Genomic DNA, 7396 nt, shown 5'->3' with positions numbered 1-7396 from the left:
ACAGATAGACAAGGCTTTGTCAGGCTGAGGTGGGTGGCAGTGGTGGCATTCACAGTGATTTTCATGGTGGCTCCCAGCTTGGTGAGGGTTGGTAGCAGGACATGGTGTTCTGGCCTGTGCCCCAACATGCAAGATCTGGTCACAGCGCCTCACCATTTTGGGTCCAGCAGGTTAGACTGTACCAGGAAGTCAAGCACCACCATGGTACTGTTGGGCTTGTCCCTCCGGATCAGAGATAGGACGAGGAACCCCCACCCCCTGGCCTTGCCACCCCACAGCTACACTTGATGTACAGTCAGGAGGCTAAACTGTACTTGGCCCTCCCTAGGTGTGGGGACAGTGCTTGAGGGCATTTCTAAGTGAATGATGATGGGTGCTCTGGCACCAGTGAGCCCTGTGCTCTCAACGGGCTGATGACCCCAGAGCCATGGAGATAGAGAAGTCAACCTGCCACTCTCAGGTCCCAGGGATGCCCCACCATTTGGGCCCACCCACGTCCCAGTCTTCTCCATGGCTTTTACCACAGTGCCCTACCACTTTGGTCATGCTAACCAATCTACACCCTGTGATTCACAAATACATGTGTGTGCTCTCAGCACAGGTCTGAGTGCAGCAGAACACGGCTGGGCCTGCCCTCTCTGGGCCTTAGGGGGCTGGGCTGTGCAACAGGGCCAGGAACTGCCCCCTCCCCCAAACATACAAGCTCTGAGATAGGAAGGGAGGTGGTGTAGGAATAGCAATTGGCTCAAAGCCCCTCCCCCACCAATAGTCTGCATTGAAACATCACCCTGCACCAGTGGCAGGGACAGATGAGAAAGATGGGGCCCCCTAGAAGTGGGATGGTGCTGATCTGGGGTGGGGGTGTTGGCCCAGTGGGAAAGGGAGAGGAAATAGGGACAGAAAGAGGCCACCTGAAAGAGTGGCTTTCAGTCTGGAGACACCCCCATGTTCCCTTCCCTGTTGCAGTTCCCCAGAGTGTAGCTCCCAGGAATCCCATGTCGAGGAAGCCTCATACATGGCTGGCAGTAGTCAGTGGTACAGCCACTCTGGAAATATGGCTGTTTCATAGAAAAGTACACATAAGGTTACCCTGTGAACAAGAAATTCCATTCTTAGATGCAAACATGTCAACAAAAGGACTTGTTACATGTATTCACAGCAGCTGTGTTCAGAATAACCACAAAATGGGAACAACCCAAACATCCAGCAAGAGGAAAATGGATAAATTGTATATTCATATAACAGAATACAACCTGGCAATAAAAAGTGACAAAATCACTGATACAAAAATCAACACAAATGAACCACAAACATGTTGAGTGAAAAAAGACATAAAAGAAGAAACATTGTTTACCATTCTGTTTATATCAAGTTCTCAATCAGCACATTTGTGGTGATAGAGATTTTTCTGGACTTACTGGAAAGAGTTGCAAAGCAGCTTTCTAGAAAAATGAAATGTTCTGTATTTTGACTGGGGTGCTGGTCACATGGGTGTATAACTATGTATACATTCAATAAGCTATATAATTACAATCTGGGCATTTTGTCATATAAATTATACAAGAAGTTGGAAAAAGACCACCAAAGCAAACCTCAGTAACAGGAAAGGAAATAATAGAAGAGCAGAAATAGATGAAGTAGGGAGGGAAACAACAGGTTAATAAAATCAAGAGTGGAATCTTTGAAACAAAAATTAAGAGGAAAAGCAGACCTCTGGCAAGACTGATCAATTTAAAAAGAAGCAAACAAACCAAATACAAAATACGAACCAGAGGGGGGAATTCACTACAGGTGTAATAGAGAAAGTGTATCTGAAAATATAGATGAAATGAATATATTAGTAGAGGGATATAAAATGCCAAAACTGTTCCATGAAGAAACAGATTACTTGAATAAAGCAAAGTAGTAAAGTTGAAATCTTCCCTCTCCTTGCCAAAAAAAGAACCCAGATGGTTGTTATAGGTGCACTCTACCAAACTCCCAAGGAACAGTTAATCGCTATCTCATACAAAGTTGTTCTAGATATAAGAAAAAAGAATGAAAGCTGTCTATTTTATGAGACTGGTGTCATCACAGCTTTTGAACTGTGGTGTTGAAGACTCTTGAGCATCCCTTGGACTGCAAGGAGATTAAGCCAGTCAATACTAAAGGAAATCAGTCCTGAATATTCATTGGAAGGACTGATGCTGAAGCTGAAACTCCAATACTTTGGCCACCTGATGTGAAGAAATGACTCATTGGAAAAGACCCTGATGCTGGGAAAGATTGAAGACAGGAGAAGGGGATGACAGAGGATGAGATGGTTGGATGGCATCACCGACTGGATGGACATGAATTTGAGCAAGCTCCCCCAAACAGATGAGATAATACAAGAAAACATTTCAAGCCATTTAACACCTGTAGATGTAAAAATCCTTAATAAAACCCTAGCTAAAAGAATCCAATAGTATATTTAGCAAATATGTTTTAATCAAATACTTCATCTCAGGAATGCAAAATTGGGTCAACAATAGAGGAATATATATATATATATATATATATATATATATATATATATATATCACTACATAAACAGACTAAAACAGCAACCACAGAAATAGCATTTGATACAGTTCCAGAATCCATAAATCCATACTCACAGAAATTAAAGATAAATGGAGAAGAGAAATATCTCCTTTACAGTAGAATGTCAACTAATAATCGGTACAGTAATGATGTTCAGCTAATGTGATTAAATCTCTGGGTGCTAAAGACAGTGGTTACACTTTGACGTAAACAGGATATTTACATAGTTCCAAAGTTTCAAGGAGGAAAATAGTATCTCTACAGTAGAGAAACTTGACAGATACCATCTTAATGAAGGGAAAAAAGTGAACATTCAGTTCAGTCACTCAGTCGTGTCCAACTCTGCGACTCCATGGACTGCAGCATACCAGGCTTCCCTGTCCATCACCAGCTCCCGGAGCTTGCTCAAATTCATGTCCATCCAGTTGGTGATGCCATCCAACCATCTCATCCTCTGTCATCCCCTTCTCCTGTCTTCAATCTTTCCCAGCATCAGGGTCTTTTCCAATGAGTCATTTCTTCACATCAGGTGGCCAAAGTATTGGAGTTTCAGCTTCAGCATCAGTCCTTCCAATGAATATTCAGGACTGATTTCCTTTAGTATTGACTGGCTTAATCTCCTTGCAGTCCAAGGGATGCTCAAGAGTCTTCTCCAACACCACAGTTCAAAAGCATCAGTTCCTCAGCACTCAGCTTACTTTATGATCCAACTCTCACATCCATACATGATTACTGGAAAAACCATAGCTGTGACTATACGGACCTTTGTCTGAAAAGTAATGTCTCTGCTTTTTAATATGCTGTCTAGGTTTCTCACAGCTTTTCTTCCAAGGAGCAAGTGTCTTTTAATTTCATGACTGCAGTCACCGTCTACAATGATTTTGGCGTCCAAGAAAATAGAATTTGTCACTGTTTCCACTGTTTCTCCATTTGTTTGCCATGAAGTGATGGGACCAGATGCCATGATCTTTGATTTTTGAATGTTGAGTTTTAAGCCAGCTTTTTCACTCTCCTCTTTCACTTTCATCAAGAGGCTCTTTAGTTCTTCGTTTTCTGCCATAAGGGTGGTGTCATCTGCATATCTGAGGTTATTGATATTTCTGGCAGTCTTGATTCCAGCTTGTGCTTCATCCAGGCTGGCACTTCGCATAATGTACCCTGCATATAAGTTAAATAAACAGGGTGACAGTATACATCCCTGTTGTACTCCTTTCCCAATTTTAAACCAGTCCATTGTCCCATGTCCAGTTCTTGTATTTTGCTTCTTGACCTGCATACAGATTTCTCAGGAGGCAGGTAAAGTGGTCTGGTATTCCCATTCTTTAAGGATTTTCCACAGTTTGTTATGATCCACACAGTCAAAGACTTTGGCGTAGTCAATAAAGCAGTATTAAAATCCTGAGCCATCCGATAGGATGAAGTGAGGAGACAGCTTTGCTTCTGTGATACTCCTAGACAGTATGCAGAACCTGAATCTAACCACAGGAAATGTCAGAGGAAGTCCAACTAAGGGACAGTCTACAAAACTCCTGGCTTATAATCTTCAAAAGTGTCAGTGTCATGAATGTCAAGGGAAGATTGAAGAACTGTTTCAGACTGAAGGAGATATCCCATTTGAATTTTCAAATGTCACCTCCTGGCTACCCCATTTAAGGTTCCAAACTCTACCCTGTCAATATTTCCTATGCCCTATTCCTTGTGTTCTTTTTCTCCATAATATTTCTCAATTTCTAATATACTATATGTTTTTTCCTACATTATTTGTTTCCTTCACTAGAATGAAAGCTTTCGTGAGGGAAGGGACTTTGGTCTGTCTTGCTCACCACTGTGCCTATAATGCCTTGAACAGGGTTTGGCACATACTGGACCTTGGAAGCACGAATAAATATACACACCACAACTGTTCAAATCTCTCTCATCCTCAAGACTCCATTTTTCAAGAGGCTAATATATAGAGAGTCCCTAAAAATCCATAAGAAGTACAACAACCCCATAGAAAATGGATAAAGGATTCAAACAGAAAACTCCCAGAAGAACGACAAATACCTTTAAATCTATGAAAAGATGCCCAAGTTCATGCCTAGTAAGAGAAACGCATATTATAATTATACTGGATTGGCAAACATCCAAAGGTTTGACAATCTGCTCAGTGAGGCAATAAACCAGCTGCACTCTCATATGTGGCTGTGGGCAATGTGAATGGTACACCTCTTGCCCCCACTTCTCTCTCTCCCTGCTTTCTTACTTCCACAGGCTTTTGTTGAAGCTGTTCCCTCTGACTACAGTGCCCTTCCCTCTCACTTGGGAAAGTCCAAATCCTGTCTCAATTACTCCTACTGATCCATTTGAAGGCAGTCAATTCCTCAGAGAAGTTGGCCACACCCATGGCTTCAGTTGCCACCTATGATGGCCCCCAAATCCAACCCCTGCATCTCAGATCTAGTCCCCAAAATTTTCACTCAACTGACATATACCAGACCTTGGATATCTAACAGGCACTGAAAATGTAACACATATGAAACCAACTCCTGATTTTGCCCCATGACTGCTCCTAATGGAGTATTTCCCCTGACAGTTAAGGACAACACCATCCCTCCAGCAGCTAAGGCTAAAAACCCAGGGGTCAGCCAGGGCTCCTCTCTAGTTTTCATGCCCTGTATCTGATTTCTCAGCAAACCCTGGTGTCTTTACCTTCAAAATAAATTGAAAAATCGAATCCCCACCCCCACATCCCCCTTGGCCTGACACTCTCTCATCTCTTCCTGGACTCTAGTAGCTTTCTCGCTGGCTTTTCTGCTTCCTCTCTCTGCCCATCCCACTCCCCCAACAGTTTTTTCTCCTTCCACACAGAGCAGCCAGATTGTTTATTCTAAAATATAATTTATATAATGTGACTTCCCTACATGGAATCCTTTTATGGCTCCCCATGGGTCTTAGAATAAAAACCTAATCAAACACAGCCTGGCGTACAAGGCTTTGCTTGACATGGCCTTGGATCTCATCTCCCAGTGCTCTCCCTTCCTCACTCCTCTCCAGCTACACACACTTCAAGAACTTCCAACCTCAAGGCTTTGCACCTGACGTTCCCTCTATCTGATGCTTCCCCCCATGTTAAATATACATGGTTTGCTTCCTCACTTTTCACAGGCCACCTCCTCAGAGAGTTATTCCCTGACTACTCTACATGGAGCATCAGGGAAGATCTCTCAGAGAGAGGCAAATGATAAACCAGAAGGAAAAGATGTGATGGAAGAGTGCTCTTGACCATTGCAAGGGGAGTAGGAGATCAAACCAGTCAATCCTAAAGGAAATCAGTCCTGAATATTCATTGGAAGGACTGATGCTGAAGCTGAAGCTCAATACTTTGGCCACCTGATGCAAAAAACTGACTCATTGGGAAAGACCCTGATGCTGAGAAAGATTGAAGGCAGAAGGAGAAGGGGATGACAGGACAAGATGGTTGGATGGCACCACCAACTCAATGAATATGTATTTGAGCAAGCCCCGGGAGATGGAGAAGAACAGGGAAGGTTGGCATGCTGTAGTCCATGGGGTCACAGAGAATCAGACATGACTGAGTGACTGAACTGAACTGAGTCGCCTTGCTGTGTTCTTTGCTGTGTTCCTGGAGCCCTGCACTTAGTAGGCACTCAATGAATCTTTTTCAGATGAGCAAATTTGGAGGATTTGAGGACAGGATATGTGATACAGAATTTGGGATAAGGCAATAAAGGCATTTTGTGTTAATTACCTTGGCTGGAGCAACACCTTCTCAGGAGGGCCTTCCATAACCAGACTATCTAAAAATGCAACCTTCCCCCACAGATTTCCCCTTGTGCATGCTAAGTCACTTAAGCCATGTCAGACTCTTTGAGGCCCCATGGACTGTAGCCCGCCAGGCTCCTCTGCCCATGGAATTCTCCAGGCAAGAATACTGGAGTGGGTTGCCATTTCCTACTCCAGGGGATCTTCTAGACCCAGGGATCAAACCTGTGTCTCTTATGTCTACCTGCATTGGCAGGCGGGTTCCTAACCCCTAGCGACACCTGAGAAGCCTAATTTCCCCTTACTTTGTTCTATTTTTCTCCGTAGTAGTTATCACATATACACAACACATATTTACATATCTATTTAATTGCATATTCACATATGAATATAGACTATACACAGTGTGTATGTGATATATTTATTATATATATAGTTTTTTTTTGGGGGGGAGCAGCACTGCTCCCTTGTGGGATCTTAGTTGACCCATCAGTGATTGCCCTGAGCCTTGGGCAGTGAGAGCACAGACTCCTAACTGCCAGGGAATTCCCTACAGATGTAAATTATTTACATACTGATACTAGTTATCATGTAACATTTACAAATATTGATACATTTTATTAGATAAAATTTTTACATTTATGGGCTGTCTCTCTAGTCTGTCAGCTCCCTGAGGGCAAGGAAGATGCCTAGCACCTGGCCCACAGCTTGAGCTCTGTAAGTGTCAAATGAATGAACTTTGGTCAACTGAGCCTCAGCTTTTCCATCTGTAGGATGAATGTGCCTTTCCATCTGGAGTTACTTCCATGTTCTGATTCCTTTTCCTACCCACCCCACCCCCCAAAGTACAGCTCCCGGAATTCCACAGCCCAAGTTCACATTTTCCAGTACCCTGGGAGCTCCTGCCCACCACGTGCACCAGGCACCGGCCCAACTGGACTACGACCCCCAGCATGCCTCGCGCGTTCGGGAAGTACCACAACTCATAGGGGTGTCTGGGTCTGACACAGGCTCCAAGAGAGCAGGAGCAGGGGAGGGCTCCCCTCTAGCTTAGCATCTGTGGTAC

Source organism: Bos grunniens, chromosome X, assembly GCF_055505025.1.
Source record: "Bos grunniens cultivar Pamir isolate PY7600 chromosome X, Bosgru_T2T1.0, whole genome shotgun sequence".
Classification (NCBI taxonomy): Eukaryota; Metazoa; Chordata; class Mammalia; order Artiodactyla; family Bovidae; genus Bos; species Bos grunniens.
The sequence above is the reverse complement of the archived record's forward strand: the minus strand, read 5'-3'. Positions refer to the sequence as shown.